Source organism: Natator depressus, chromosome 1 (genome assembly GCF_965152275.1).
Source record: "Natator depressus isolate rNatDep1 chromosome 1, rNatDep2.hap1, whole genome shotgun sequence".
Lineage (NCBI taxonomy): Eukaryota > Metazoa > Chordata > Testudines > Cheloniidae > Natator > Natator depressus.
In genome coordinates, this window is record NC_134234.1 from 288,166,520 (window position 1) to 288,182,744 (window position 16,225).

Below are 16,225 nucleotides of genomic sequence, written 5' to 3' on the forward strand. Positions count from 1 at the left end.
TATGTAAGGCTGCAATCCTTGAAATTTTAAAAATTGTATCAGGGAATGATTGCTTGCTGAAAGAATAAGTGAACCAGTTACACCACGAGCCCTAGCCCCGTGTTTAACTTGTCTTGGAAAAGTTAATTGTAAAGCTTAGAAATAGATCGAACAAATATATAAGCTGTCAACCCTGTCATTGCACTGAAATGCAATTTAATTCTTTCAATGGTGGCAAATTCACTAACCCAGAGTACGAATCCCTAATATTCATTGTTGAATGAGACTTCCATGTCTATAGGGTCAGGCTTTTGACAATGGATCTTAGAGAAAAGGGTTATTTTCCTGTTTGTGATAATACCCTGTTATTGAATTCATACAACCCAAGATAAATCAATATGGATTTTGAATGTTTGCTTTTATTTTGTATAATCAAATGCAGAACTGTTCTCTGTAAGCTGAATGTGTGTTCCTTCATCATGAACTTAACTCTAATCAAAGCTCATCACAACTACACAGGGTCTGATTCTCAACTGCCTTGCATCATGTGCAGTCATTCGCACTTGTGACGAGTGGGTGTAAAATGCTGCCACTCTGATTTTCTAGTTTTTCATCCACTTGACACAGGGGTAATTGATGACACAAGTTGCAAGGTAGTGGAGAATCAGGCCCAGAATCTTGCTTCAATGCTTATAGTGTGGTGCAAATATTTGTAGTGACTCATTGTGCTGAAGAGCAAACATTCATCCTTACCAGTAACATCTGACAGCATGTCACAGATTCAGGTTGGGCATCCACTTAGGAATTTCACTCCAGCTAATCGAGTGTACATAAGACAATACTTTATTCCACCTTGCAGAAATATCATGTAGGTATTGTTTACTTATAGGGTAATGGCTGACTACTTAATTATGTGTGAAACAGTAACAAGGCAGGGTAATTAAGCTGAAAGTACAATGTAATTACCCAAGCCTAGATCTCTCCTTCCTACAGAGAAATTCACAGGATAGACAAGAGATTCTGGAAAACTTCACAAAGTCCCGGTTGTGGAATTCCCTGCAAAGCAGTGTCTCTTCAATATTTGGGACGTTGTGGAGTTATCAAGGAACATGGCCTTTCAACTCTGCAGGTCCAGGAGGCCTGTGTGATGGGATATCTAGCTCCAGAGAGGCAAGAGAGACCCTATGCATGGTTACCTGTCCTTCTCGGCAGCCATGCTTTAGTTGGAGTTAGGCTGTCATTGGACTGTCTTTAAACTAAAAAATATTCCAGCCAGGTATCCACTGGAAATATATGCAGCCTAAACAGAATGCTGCTGTAGATTATGGACAGTTTTAGGCGTAGGTTTGTTTAGCTAAATCTTGCATTCTTTAATGCACATCTACTCCCAAAATTTTGGAGTCCTGACCCTATGGAGTCCCAGCCTGTATCTAAACTTGGAGTGCGATACCCAGTTCAAGTAGACATACTTGGATTAGTTTTCATCAAACTAGTGCACTAAAAATAGTAATGTAGCCCTGGTAATGTGGGCAGCTGCACGTGAACTAGCTGGCCCAAGTACATGCCCATGGTGTCTGGGTGGTTTTGTCCTTGAGATTGCTAGTCCTCCATTCCAAGCACAGATATAGTCCCAGTGGAAGGACATCTACCATACAGATACTAGGGGAAGGGGGTGAGGGTGGTAGGATGGTGGGAGATGCACTTGCAGAGGGAATGTTTCAGGCAACAATTACTACATTGGTTTTCTCTTGTCCACACTGATCCAAATATTGCTTTGTTTTGTGCAAAATTTACTCTGAAATTTGGAGGTACTCATAAGTAGGGTGATTTGTAGCAGGATTTGGTTGAGCGCAGGTTGCACGGTAATCATTTGTACATGATACCAGATTGTTGTAATTGCTATGGTTCTTTTCTATGCCCCTCCATTACTTTTCTATGAATTCAGAGTTAAATTCATGAATTCAGAGTTAAATTGGTCAACACAAACATATACATGAGTGAGGGAAGATACTCAGAATCATGAAGGAACCCCAAGTGCGATGAAGATTTCAATTGCATATCAGCATTGTGGGGCATGATAAAAAGGACTGAAAACAGGACTGATTTCCACTCAGCTGCTGTTTTGCATTGATTCTGTCTGAGTGAGAGTGAAAGTGAATGAATTGACTTTATGTTCTTGGGGAAAAAACAATGGCTTGTAGAGTCAAGTTGAACCTATCCCAGATAACACTAAGCTTTAAAAATATCTGTTCTTGTTATCCGGTCCACAAACTGCAAAAGACATTTCAATGCATTTTTCTTCTTCTCAGAGGACAAGTACAGTGTTTTACTCCTAGAAAGGAATGATTCAGTTTACAGGAGCCTGCTGACAATGACATCTCACTCTTTGAATTTAGTCAGGTTAGCTTCAGTGTTGTTCCTTAATTCAGTGAATAGTTTTAATTTACTATATTGAATAGTAAAACATTCAGGTTTAATATTTGTTTAACACTCTGCTTAGTAAAAAGAAAAGGAGTACTTGTGGCACCTTAGAGACTAACCAATTTATTTGAGCATGAGCTTTCGTGAGCTACAGCTCACTTCAGCTGTAGCTCACGAAAGCTCATGCTCAAATAAATTGGTTAGTCTCTAAGGTGCCACAAGTACTCCTTTTCTTTTTGCGAATACAGACTAACATGGCTGTTACTCTGAAACTCTGCTTAGTGTGTTTGAAATGAAAAAAAATTCAACCCTACAAAAATGACATAATGAACTTATGTCACTAAGTCAGGGGTTTATAGTCAGTGAACTGAAGGTCACTTGTGGCCCTTAAGGCCCTAAATTCTGGTGCTCCAGGTTCTCTGAGATGAACTCTGTAATTTTTAAATGGAAGTGTTTGAAGTAGGACTCTTGCCCCAGAAAGATAGTAGAGATCACTACAACCCAGTGAAATCAGTAGGGCTTAGGCACCTAAATACCTGACAGGATCTGGGCCAAACAGCCTTCCAGAGCTACTCTGCACCCGTAGGAGAAGTGGCATTTTGGGTGAAACTGATCATGAAATGAGAGATTTAATGATTCTAAGCAAAGTAAGAAGTGAGAACAGCAGAACAAGGAAAATGGACCTCAAAAAAGCAGACTAAAACTCAGAAAACTGTAGGTAAGGTCACACGGGAAGAAAATCTAAGGGAAAAAGGAGTACAGGAGAGCTGACAGTTTCTCAAGGAAAAGGCCCAACTGCAAGTCTTCCGATGCGAAGGAAAGGTAGGAAGAATAGTAAGAGGCCAATATGGCTCCATTAGGAATCCTACAAAAAGTGGAAACATGGACAAATTGCTGAGACGGAGTACAAAAGACTAATACAAGCATGTAGGAACAAAATCAGAAAGACTAAGGAACAAAATGAGTTACACCTAGCAAGGGAGATAAAAGGCAATAAGAAGAGGTTCTTTAAATACATTAGGAGCAAGAGAAAGATGAAGGAAAGTGTAGGTCCTCTACTTAGTGGGGAAGGAGAGCTAATAAGTGATGGACGTCAAGAAAGCCAAGGTGTTTAATGCCTATTTGCTTCAGTCTTCACTAAATAGGGTAATGGTGACCAGATACTCAACACAGTTAACAACAAGGAGGAAAGAGTGCAAGTCAAAATAGGGTAAGAATAGGTTAAAGCAGTGGTTCCCAAACTTGTTCCTTCGCTTGTGCAGGGAAAGCCCCTGGCGGGCCGGGCAAGTTTGTTTCCCTGCCACATCAGCATGTTCGGCCAATCGTGGCTCCCAGTGGCCGCGGTTCGCTGCTCCAGGCCAATGGGAGCTGCTGGAAGCAGGGTGGGCTGAGGGACATACTGGCCGCCACTTCGAGCAACTCCCATTGGCCTGGAGAAGCGAACAGTGGCCACTGGGAGCCGCGATCGGCCAAACCTGCAGACATGGCAGGTAAACAAACCAACCCTGCCCACCAGGGGCTTTCCCTGCACAAGCGGTGGAACAAGTTTGGGAACCACTGGGTTAAAGAATATTTAGGTAAGTTAGAAATTTTCAATCAGCAGGGCCTGATGAAATTCACCCTAGGGTACTTAGAATCATAGAATATCAGGGTTGGAAGGGACCTCAGAAGGTCATCTAGTCCAACCCCCTGCTCAAAGCAGGACCAATCCCCAATTTTTGCCCCAGATCCCTAAATGGCCCCCTCAGGGATTGAACTTGCACTCCTGGGTTTAGCAGGCCAATGCTCAAACCACTGAGCTATCCCTCCCCACCACTGAGCTATCCCTTAAGGACTTAGCTGAAGCAACCTTGGAACCATTAGCAATTATCTTTCAGAACTCTTGGAGGACAGGTCAGGTCCCAGAGAACTGGAAAGATACTGGAACAAATTATTAAACAACCAATTTGTAAGCACCTAGAGGGTAATAGGGTTTAACCTTCCCTTTATATTTATGACATGCCCTATCAGTGTGAGAGTGAATGTAGTGAGGTTTGGTGGTGTTGCAAACATATTGGAGGACAGAATTAGAATTCAAAACGACCTTGACAAATTGGAGAATTGTTCTGAATTCAACAAGATTTAATTTAATAAATATAAGGGCAAAGTACGTCATTTAGGAATGAAAAATCAAGTGCACAGATACCAAATAGGGAATAACTAGATAAGCAGTAGTACTGCTGAAAAGAATCTGTGGGTTATAGTGGATCACAAATTGAATGAGTCAACAATGTGCTACAGCTGTGAAAAAAGGGTACTGTTATTGTCATAAATATAAAGGGAAGGGTAAACCCCTTTAAAATCCCTCCTGGCCAGAGGAAAAATCCTCTCACCTGCAAAGGGTTAAGAAGCTAAAGGTAACCTCGCTGGCACCTGACCAAAATGACCAGTGAGGAGACAAGATACTTTCAAAAGCTGGGAGGAGGGAGAGAAACAAAGGGTCTGTGTCGGTCTGTATGTTGCTTTTGCCGGGGATAGAACAGGAATGGAGTCTTAGAACTTTTAGTAAGTAATCTAGCTAGGTATGTGTTAGATTATGATTTCTTTAAATGGCTGAGAAAAGAACTGTGCTGAATAGAATGACTATTCCTGTCTGTGTGTCTTTTTTGTAACTTAAGGTTTTGCCTAGAGGGATTCTCTATGTTTTGAATCTAATTACCCTGTAAAAGGTATCTACCATCCTGATTTTACAGAGGTGATTCCTTTACTTCTATTAAAAGTCTTCTTGTAAGAAAACTGAATGCTTTTTCATTGTTCTCAGATCCAAGGGTTTGGGTCTGTGGTCATCTATGCAAATTGGTGAGGATTTTTACCAAACCTTCCCCAGGAAGTGGGGTGCAAGGGTTGGGAGGATTTTGGGGGGAAAGACGTGTCCAAACTACGTTTCCCAGTAAACCCAATTAAAGTTTGGTGGTGGCAGCGGAAATCCAGGGTCAAAGGATAAAATTAATTTGTACCTTGGGGAAGTTTTAACCTAAGCTGGTGAAAGTAAGCTTAGGAGGTTTTCATGCAGGTCCCCACATCTGTACCCTAGAGCTCAGAGTGGGGAAGGAACCTTGACAGTTATTCTGGGTGCATTAACAGGAGTGGTGTATGTAAGGCACAGGAGATAACTGTACTGCTCTACTCTGCACTGGTGAGGCCTCAGCTAGAGTATTTTGTCCAGTGTTAGGTGCCACACTTTAGAAAAGATGTGGACAAATTGGAGGGAGTCCAGAGGAGAGCAGCAAAAATATGTCAGACTTTCCTCATAATAAAAGGTTCAGAAAGGTTTAAAAAAAAAGCGTGCATGGTTAGTTTTGAGAAAAGAAGGCTGGAGAGTGGGGGAGACCTGACAAAGTTTAACAGGGAGACTACAGTGGGTCCTACTGAAAAGTGAACTGTCAGGCTGGAGGGAGGTTACCAGTGGAGTTCCTCATTGGTAAGATTGGAGTTTTGGGACCAATCTTATATAATTTTTTTATTACTGACCTCGGCACAAAAAGTGGGAGTGTGCTAATAAAATTTGCGGATGATACAAAGCTGGGAGGTATTGCCAATTTAGAGAGAGACCGGGAAATCATACAGGAAGACCTTGTAAACTGGAGTAATAGTAATAGGATGAAATTTAATAGTGAGAAGTGTAAGGTTATGCATTTAGGGATTAATAACAAGAATTTTAGTTATAAGCTAGGGACGCATCAATTAGAAGTAACGGAGGAGGAGAAGGACCTTGGAGTATTGGTTGATCATAGGATGACTATGAGCCGCCAATGTGATATCGTCGTGAAGAAAGCTAATGCGGTCTTGGGATGCATCAGGAGAGGTATTTCCAGTAGAGATAAGGAGGTTTTAGTACCGTTATACAAGGCACTGGTGAGACCTCACCTGGAATACTGTGTGCACTGAATACTGGAATACAGTTCTGGTCTCCCATGTTTAAGAAGGATGAATTCAAACTGGAACAGGTACAGAGAAGGGCTACTAGGATGATCTGAGGAATGGAAAATCTGTCTTATGAAAGGAGACTCAAGGAGCTTGGCTTGTTTAGCCTAACTAAAAGAAGGTTGAGGGGAGATATGATTGCTCTCTATAAATATATCAGAGGGATAAATACCGGAGAGGGAAAGGAATTATTTAAGCTCAGTTCCAATGTGGACACAAGAACAAATGGATATAAACTGGTCATTGGGAAGTTTAGACCTGAAATTAGACGAAGGTTTCTAACCATCAAAGGAGTGAAGTTTTGGAATAGCCTTCCAAGGGAAGCAGTGGGGGCAAAAGACCTATCTGACTTTAAGATTAAACTCGATAAGTTTATGGAAGAGATGGTATGATGGGATAACATGATTTTGATAATTTATTGATCTTTAAATATTCATGGTAAATAGGCCCAATGGCCTGTAATGGGACGTTAGATGTGGTGGGATCTGAGTTACTACAGAAAATTCTTTCCTCAATATCTGGCTGGTGAATCTTGCCTATATGCTCAGGATTTAGCTGATCGCCATATATGGGGTCGGGAGGGAATTTTCCTCCAGGGCAGATTGGAAGAGGCCCTGGAGGTTTTTCGCCTTCCTCTGTAGCATGGGGCATGGGTCTCTTGCTGGAGGATTCTCTGCATCTTGAAGTCTTTAAACCACGATTTGAGGACTTCAATAGCCCAGACATAGGTGAGAGGTTTTTCGCAGGAGTGGGTGGGTGAGATTCTGTGGCCTGTGTTGTGCAGGAGGTCGGACTAGATGATCATAATGGTCCCTTCTGACCTTAGTATCTGTGAAAAAAGTCTTCAAATATATTAAGGGCTGTTCGAAAGAGGGTGGTGATCAATTGTTCTCGATGTGCACTGAAGATAGGGCAAGTGTAATGGGATTAATCTGCAGCAAGGGAGATTTAGGTTAGATATTAGGAAAAAACTTTCTAACTATAAGGGTAGGGAAGCTTTGGAATAGGCTTCGAAGGGAGGCTGAGGAATAGGAGGTTTTTAAAAATTGATTGGAAAAACACCTGTCAGGGAAGGTCTAGGTCTACTTGGTTCTGCCACAGCACAGGAAGCTGTACTTGATAACTTTGAGGTCCCTTCCAGCCCTCCATTTCCATGATTCTAAAAGAATTCTGGCTGCTCCACTGAGGGAGAGCAAGAATAGAAGGTTGTCTAACTTTGCCTGAGCCTTGGGAAATCACTGAAGTATTGACTCTGGTCCCCTGGCTTTTTTTCAGATAATGTGTTTGCCTGTCAGATAGAAAAGGTTGGGCAGCATGGCCCTACGGCTTCCATATTATGGGCCAGATTCTGTTCACATTTACACTAGCGTAAATCCTGTGTAACTCAAGCGAAGTCTATGTAGTTTTTTTACCAGTGTAACTGCGAACAGAATTTGGCTCTATAATTCAAACTGAACTCTGACACAATAGACCACTCTGAGTCACATCACGAGCAGCCCAATTGAAATAACTTTTTCTGCATGGGATATCAGTCAGATTAGAATTTATCTCTGTCCCTAGCTCGGGCTGGTGAGGTGAGGAAAAGCATTCCACATCTTGAATTTAGGTTGGCGTATCAGCCTAAACTTAATTCCTTTGTTTTTGTCAATAGAAGCTAGATGTTTGATTTTTCTTAGTCCTAGTATTGCTATTTCAGCACCTAGATATTACAGCAATTGATATTTCCTTATAACACAAGATGAAGGTATTGCTTTCCAATATTTAGTTTAAAAATAGAAGCAGATTTATAGCAGTGAATTCAAGTAGGCATTAAAACCAAGCAAACTTGTGGGGTTTTACATTTTACTATACTTTTTTCCCCAAGACCTTTATTTTGAAATTTCCTTGCCGACTGAAATTTTATATGACAAACAAGTCCAGGAGAAATTGTAGGTGTTTATAATGGGAATAATAGCAGATCTTTACCTAGTCTTGCTGTGCTACTAATATAGTAATGCTACATAAGTATAGATTAAGGGCTTCATTCTGCAAAGACTTAAGCACATGCTTAACTTTAGGCATTGTGAGTCATTCCACTGAATTCACTAGGAACTGGGTATTCATATTTCCCAGGCACCTTTGAAAGTCCCAGCTACCATGCATAGAATGTGGGGTAAAACATACCGTTACTGCTCTGCGTGTTGACATTTCATAGAATACTGCCAGGTTGTAACTGGGCAGCCCTTCACCTACCATGAGAATCATCACATAACCTGTTCTTGCAGTCTCCTAGCCACAGACACGCACAAGCTGCGCATTTAATCTTCAGGGTGAAAGCATAACAGAACAGGTAAAGGAAGGTAAAAAGGAAGAGGAGACTTCCACATAGCTTTCTTTTCTCTCCCAGGCTCACCCTCTGAGTTTACTCTGAGCTTCCCCTGTATTTCCTGTTCCTCCCACATATCCTCTCCTTTACTCAACCAATTGTCATTTTAGCCCAGCAATTGCCACCCAAGTGTCAGCAATCCTCACAAGAAGCTGGTTAATGGACTTCAGTTAAGCCTGCAGTCTTCCCCCTCCTCCAGCAACCTCAGTGACCAGGGTGCTACAGATAGCACCCTGCCACACATGTTCTACTGCCCCACTGAGGCAGGAATGACTAGTGAAGATGTGGAATGATTCATACTACTTAGATGAGAGTTTGCTTTTGCAAATAATGGGCTTGTAGTGTTCTTTGGCTAACAGGCAGGTGAAAGTATACATCATATCACTTGAGCCTGAATTCATACCTGACAGTTTGAAGGTTGCAAATCTTTTCCTAGCAAACTAATTTTGATATCCAGTCCAGTTCCTGTTGGATGTTGGTGTGTAAGACTTGCTCTAGCTGAGATAGCATTCTTCCACCGAAATGTAAATTATGGCTATAATCTGGCATTAATCAGTTCTTCCTACAGGTTTATGCACAGTGATTTACAATTACAGGAGCTAATGCATTCTGAAAACTTAATTGGCTGCATAGATGTTCTTTAAAAAAAAAAAGCTAAAGTATACAGCTGTCTGTTTGACAGTGTATTGCTACTGTAACTGCTAGTAAAACTAACTCGTAGTAACTGATGCCATTACCAGGCAGTTAATTTGCAAAAAGCCAAGAATTAACAGTTTGCTATTTATGTGGCACACTAATTTTTCTGCAAAAGGAAATCTGCATTGATGAATAATTTAAATCCCAGTTTCCCTGCAAGTCTATAATCATGTGCCCTACAGAGATTGGACTACATTCTGCTGTGAGTATTGTGTAAAAGATTAGAAACTCCTTGGTGGCAATGCCACTATAACAGTGTAAATTGCTCTTTTAATTTGTCTTCCCATCTGACAGAGCATCTAATTATACTTTACAAAATCTATTTTAAATTATACTTTTTAAATCCTTAGTTGAAAGATATTTACATAAAAAGGTAAAGATTAAATAAATTGTTTAAGTCATATCAGCAAATCATTTTAATGAGATCATCCTTTCTTCTGTGTTTGAAACAGAATGTGTATTTTATTCCCACCATGTTTAGTTCCAGTCAGTCAAACCAGCAATGACTAGATGCAATTTTTCACAATACATTTAGATGTGAAATGTGCGATAAGCCTGCTTTGTATTATAACATTATACAAGCACTCTTATAACTAAATTGTATCTCAGTAGCTATCTCAGGATTGAAAAGCATTTATGTAAAATGTCTTATGTAAGACCAAAAGTTATTCTTTTGCCAATAGCACTGAGCAGAAAATTAGTATTTTTATTAATCAGATTAAGTTATGAAGGAGTAAAATGCACATATATTAAATGACAATGTTACATTTCTCTCACTCCCTCTTTGCCCTAGTGTCTCTCTCTGTCTCTTAACTACATTACTGAAAATTAGGAAACATAATAGCTGATCTGCTTAATGGTGCATAACATAATACAGTACATTTTATTCATGTTCTCTCAGACTGTGTATGACTGTGTAAGGGTTCATAATTTTATTACAGAAATGTGGAATATTTTCCAGATACTCAATTATCCTGATTAATATTACTGAACTGTTAACTGCTTACTCAATGGCTGGTTGATTTTATGTTACTGAGATAGTATTATTATTTATTACAATGGCAGTGGCGCCCCTCGACCTCCATTCAAGGCTGTGCTAGGCACTGTACAAACATTTAGGTAGACTATGTTCTGGCTCCAAAAGGTTTGCAAGTGTGTGTAACAAGCAATGGGCAATTGATACAAGACTTCTACGAGATCAGAGTTAAATTTCTGTGAAAAAAATTATTTAATACTTACTGTTATGTATGCACCAGGTCCTTTGGAGCAAGCTGGGGCCAGAGGGGTTGTGGCACTTTGCCTCTAGCAATCCTTGTTGGTCAGAACACTGCCTAGTAGACCATTACTGCTGGTGTAACTTTGGACAAATCTGGAGAGTGCTTTATTGGAAGTTGCAGCAGCTTCAAGTTTTGGTGAGGGCAGAGCCCAAGGTTAGGACAGATAGGTGACTGAGTTGTCATCTCCTTTCCACACAGATTGTGCACTCTTTGCCAAGATCCAAGGATTTGTATTTTTGAAAATAATGGTTACTATAAGAATATTACAATTAGTGATGTTCAGACTGAGTCTGAGCTTCACCAGGCCTCAGCGATATTCGGATCTGTAATTTTGGTTCACATGCATCTCTAATCACTGTAGAAGTATCATACTTTCCATTTCCCAAACAACTACTGTCATTCACTGCTCGTTCTGCGTTAGGGCTTATTTTAAGAGCTTAAGCAGTGCGTGGGCTTTGGCCTTGCCTTCAACAGAGTGGGTGAATCTTAGTCTGCATGAAAACATGAATAGAGTTGGTCAACATTTTTTATTTAGATCTTTTTATTATGACAAATGGCCTTCCCCCAAATTGCAGACGTTCATGAAAAAGTTTTGGCTTTTCAAAATGTTCTGTTTTTTGTAGAAAATTAAAAATTTGAATTTCAAAATTTCAAATTTTTTGAAATTGAGTCTATTTTTATATCTTTTCTTCCTCCTTTCCCCCCTGCTCATCACCAATGAGTGCCCTAACCACTGGCCGATCAAGTCTCTCCCTCTGGGAAAAAAAAGTTTTCCAATGACTATTCACATATTTTATACACAGTGGAACAGCTTCAAGACTCCCCTCCAGCAACAACTCTAACCTATGTTCAGATCCCTTCTTGACATCACGCAGGAGGGGGAATTTAACCTAAATCTCCCCAACTGCACATGAGTGCCCAACCCCCTGGGCTATAAGGCATTTGGTATTGGGGCTCTCAGTTTCTCCTGTTGAAGTTCTGGTTTGTATCAATAATTGATCACTGGAGCAGGGACTTGAGTCTGCATCTTTCATATCCCAGTGAGTGCCCTAACTGTTGCGATGAAAGTTATCGGGAAGGCACCTGCTGCCCCTTCTCTAGCTGTTTTGTGATTCTAGACTATCATTTCCTTTCCTTTTTGTTTAAGTTAAAAATGCCCAGAAACAAAATGAAACATATTTTGTTCCATCCAAAATGAAATTTTTGTTGCAGAAATTTTATGAAGTTTGTGTTCAGGTTACATTGAATTGAATTTTCATCAATTTTTAATTAAAAAAAATTTTTTTTTGCCATTGTGTGTGTGTGGGAACTGCCAGATAACTGAAAAATCATTAGGAATGTGAGTATTCCCAATAGGGAAATCTGGGCTAGAGTACTCAGCACCTTGCAGATTTGGGACTTACTTCACTGTAGAGGCACATTCCCATTTTCTCAGTTATGCATCTATACTGAATAGACCCCAGCAAGCTGTGAAAGTATGTTGGAAAAAGAGGCTCTCTACTCTTTTAAAAAACAACTTTCACCATCTGCTTGGGAAGGCATTGTGACTTTTCAATGAACTTAGCAATTAAATATGCTAAAATACAGTAGTAGCAGAATAAAATGTCTGTCACACCTATTCAAACCAAAAACTAAAACCCAACAAACAACAACAAAAGCTGCCATCTGCTTGGAAAACAAAACTCTTAGTCCTAAAAACTTCATCAAAACAGATGTTCAATATGGAAGTTTGAAGTAAGAGAGTCAACTTTTCAGCAAACTGATTTTATCTGAATACCTTAAATAGCTGTAAATAATAATCCGAAGTGATCTATTTTATTAATGATTTTTTTCTGGCTTGACACAGCAGGTCAATTGACTCAGGCTCGCAGGGCTGGTCCTATGAATTAAAAATAGCAGTGCTCTGAGACCCAACCCCTCTCCAGGTTTCAGAATCTGGGCTGCAGCCTGAGCAGGAACATATCTAGTGCTATTTTTAGCCCGGTAGCTTGCCCCTGAGTCCTTTGACCCAGGTTCCGAGACTTGGTGTTGTGGGTTTTTTTTCTTCTGTGCATATGTCCCCATAGGAACTATAGGGCTGTACCTTGGGCCCTGACTCCTGGAGTCTGTGATTAGTTGGAATCACAGTTTTCATTTTAAAAATAAAAGGTTTCTAGCCCTCACGGTGGTGAAATGCTGGAAAATATAAACTGAACACTACCGATATGCTGACATCTACTGGACTCTTCAGACAGTCTGAGACAACAGCTGAGGGCTTGTCTACATTACAAAATTAAGTTGACTTTATCTAATTCGACCTTGAGCCCCCGAATTAATGAAGTCAATTGTGCATGGCCACACCAGGCTCATTGTCTCGATGGAGTGCATCCTCACTAGCAGTGCCTACACTATCCCAAAGTGCAACTTGCGGCAGTGTGTTTTGGGACATTTGTGCAATGCCTCATGGGACCAAAACATTATCGCAGGGGAGAATAGGAACATTGCGTTGGCATCCCATGATGCACTGTGCTCCCTCATATCAACAGCAAACAACCCAGTGGTTTTCATACCTTAAAACTGCCATGTGTACGCCATAACCCCAGAAGCATGGAGCCTGCTCAGTTGTGCACCCTTGCTATGAGCATCTCAAATACCTCGCACCTTCTCCTGCAGTATTTCCAGAGCTGAAGATCTGCCGCACGGAACATAGCGATGTCCTGCAAGCAGCCCTGCTGCAAGCCATTGAAAAAAACAATTCACAGTTGCTGCTGGCAGTCACAGAGCAGTTGCACTCTGTTGAATGCCGTTTCTGGTCCCATGAAACAAGCACTGACTGGTGGGACCGCATCGTTTTGCAGGTATGGGATGACGAGCAGTGTCTGCAGAACTTTCGAATGAGGAAGGTCACTTTCCAGGAACTTTGTGCAGAGCTTTTCCCTGCCCTGCAGTTTAGCAACACAAAAATGAGAGCTGCTCTGACAGTGGAGGAGCGAGTGGCAATCGCTATTTGGAAGCTTGAAATGCCAGACAGTTACTGGTCAGTGGGGAATCAATTTGGAGTAGGTAAATCAATCATGGGAGCTGATGTCCTCCAAGAGTGCAGGGCCATTAATTGACTTCGGCTACAAAGGGTAGTGAATCTGGGAAATGCGCAGGATATAGTGGATGGTTTTGCCGCGCTTGCGTTCCCTAATTGCGGTGGAGCGATAGATGGCACTCATAGCCCCATCTTGGCACCAGACCACCTTGCCAAAGAGTACATAAACTGAAAGGGATACTTTTCAATGGTGTTGCAAGTGCTGGTGGATCACAGGGGGCGTTTCACCAACATCAATGAAGGATGGCCGCGAAAGGTTCATGGCGTGTGCATCTTTAGGAACTTGGGTCTGTTCATAGAATCATAGAATCATAGAATATCAGGGTTGGAAGGGACCTCAGGAGGTCATCTAGTCCAACCCCCTGCTCAAAGCAGGACCAATCCCCAATTAAATCATCCCAGCCAGGGCTTTGACAAGCCTGACCTTAAAAACTTCTAAGGAAGGAGATTCTACCACCTCCCTAGGTAACGCATTCCAATGTTTCACCACCCTCCTAGTGAAAAAGTTTTTCCTAATATCCAACCTAAACCTCCCCCACTGCAACTTGAGACCATTACTCCTTGTCCTGTTCTCTTCTACCACTGAGAATAGTCTAGAACCATCCTCTCTGGAACCCCCTTTCAGGTAGTTGAAAGCAGCTATCAAATCCCCCCTCATTCTTCTCTTCTGCAGACTAAACAATCCCAGTTCCCTCAGCCTCTCCTCATAAGTCATGTGTTCCAGACCCCTAATCATTTTTGTTGCCCTTCGCTGGACTCTCTCCAATTTATCCCCATCCTTCTTGTAGTGTGGGGCCCAAAACTGGACACAGTACTCCAGATGAGGCCTCACCAATGTCGAATAGAGGGGAACGATCACGTCCCTCGATCTGCTCGCTATGCCCCTACTTATACATCCCAAAATGCCATTGGCCTTCTTGGCAACAAGGGCACACTGCTGACTCATATCCAGCTTCTTGTCCACTGTCACCCCTAGGTCCTTTTCCGCAGAACTGCTGCCTAGCCATTCGGTCCCTAGTCTGTAGCTGTGCATTGGGTTCTTCCGTCCTAAGTGCAGGACCCTGCACTTATCCTTATTGAACCTCATCAGATTTCTTTTGGCCCAATCCTCCAATTTGTCCCTCTGTATCCTATCCCTGCCCTCCAGCGTATCTACCACTCCTCCCAGTTTAGTATCATCCACAAATTTGCTGAGAGTGCAATCCACACCATCCTCCAGATAATTTATGAAGATATTGAACAAAACCGGCCCCAGGACCGACCCCTGGGGCACTCCACTTGACACCGGCTGCCAACTAGACATGGAGCCATTGATCAGTACCCGTTGAACCCGACAATCTAGCCAACTTTCTACCCACCTTATAGTGCATTCATCCAGCCGATACTTCTTTAACTTGCTGACAAGAATACTGTGGGAGACCGTGTCAAAAGCTTTGCTAGAATCAAGAAACAATACATCCACTGCTTTCCCTTCATCCACAGAACCAGTAATCTCATCATAGAAGGCGATTAGATTAGTCAGGCATGACCTACCCTTGGTGAATCCATGCTGACTGTTCCTGATCACTTTCCTCTCATGTAAGTGCTTCAGGATTGATTCTTTGAGGACCTGCTCCATGATTTTTCCAGGGACTGAGGTGAGGCTGACTGACCTGTAGTTCCCAGGATCCTCCTTCTTCCCTTTTTTAAAGATTGGCACTACATTAGCCTTTTTCCAGTCATCTGGGACTTCCCCCATTCGCCACGAGTTTTCAAAGATAATGGCCAATGGCTCTGCAATCACAGCCGCCAATTCCTTTAGCACTCTCGGATGCAACTCGTCCGGCCCCATGGACTTGTGCACGTCCAGCTTTTCTAAATAGTCCCTAACCACCTCTTTCTCCACAGAGGGCTGGCCATCTACTCCCCATGTTGTGATGCCCAGCGCAGCAGTCTGGGAGCTGTCCTTGTTAGTGAAGACAGAGGAAAAAAAAGCATTGAGCACATTAGCTTTTTCCACATCCTCTGTCACTAGGTTGCCTCCCTCATTCAGAAAGGGGCCCACACTTTCCTTGGCTTTCTTCTTGTTGCCAACATACCTGAAGAAACCCTTCTTGTTACTCTTGACATCTCTTGCTAGCTGCAGCTCCAGATGCGATTTGGCCCTCCTGATTTCATTCCTACATGCCCGAGCAATATTTTTATACTCAAAAAGCTGCAATCTGGGACTTTCTTTCCAGACAACAAAATTAACATTGATGACGTTGAGATGCCTATAGTTATCCTGGGAGACCCAGCCTACCCCTTGTTCCCATGACTAATGAAGCCATACACCAGCCGTCTGGACAGCAGTAAGGAACTGTTCAACTATAGGCTCAGCAAGTACAGAATGGTGGTTGAATGTGCCTTTGGTCATTTGAAAGGGCACTGGAGAAGTCTACTAACAAGGTTGGACCCTAGTGAGGAGAA

General features: G+C 41.9%; 1 protein-coding gene across 6 annotated transcripts in view; it reads left to right on the forward strand.

Annotated features, from left to right (window-relative positions):
* TAFA2 (TAFA chemokine like family member 2) overlaps positions 1–16,225 on the forward strand; it is a 287,084-nt gene that overhangs the window by 155,714 nt on the left and 115,145 nt on the right. The gene's annotated exons all lie outside the window — the stretch shown is intronic.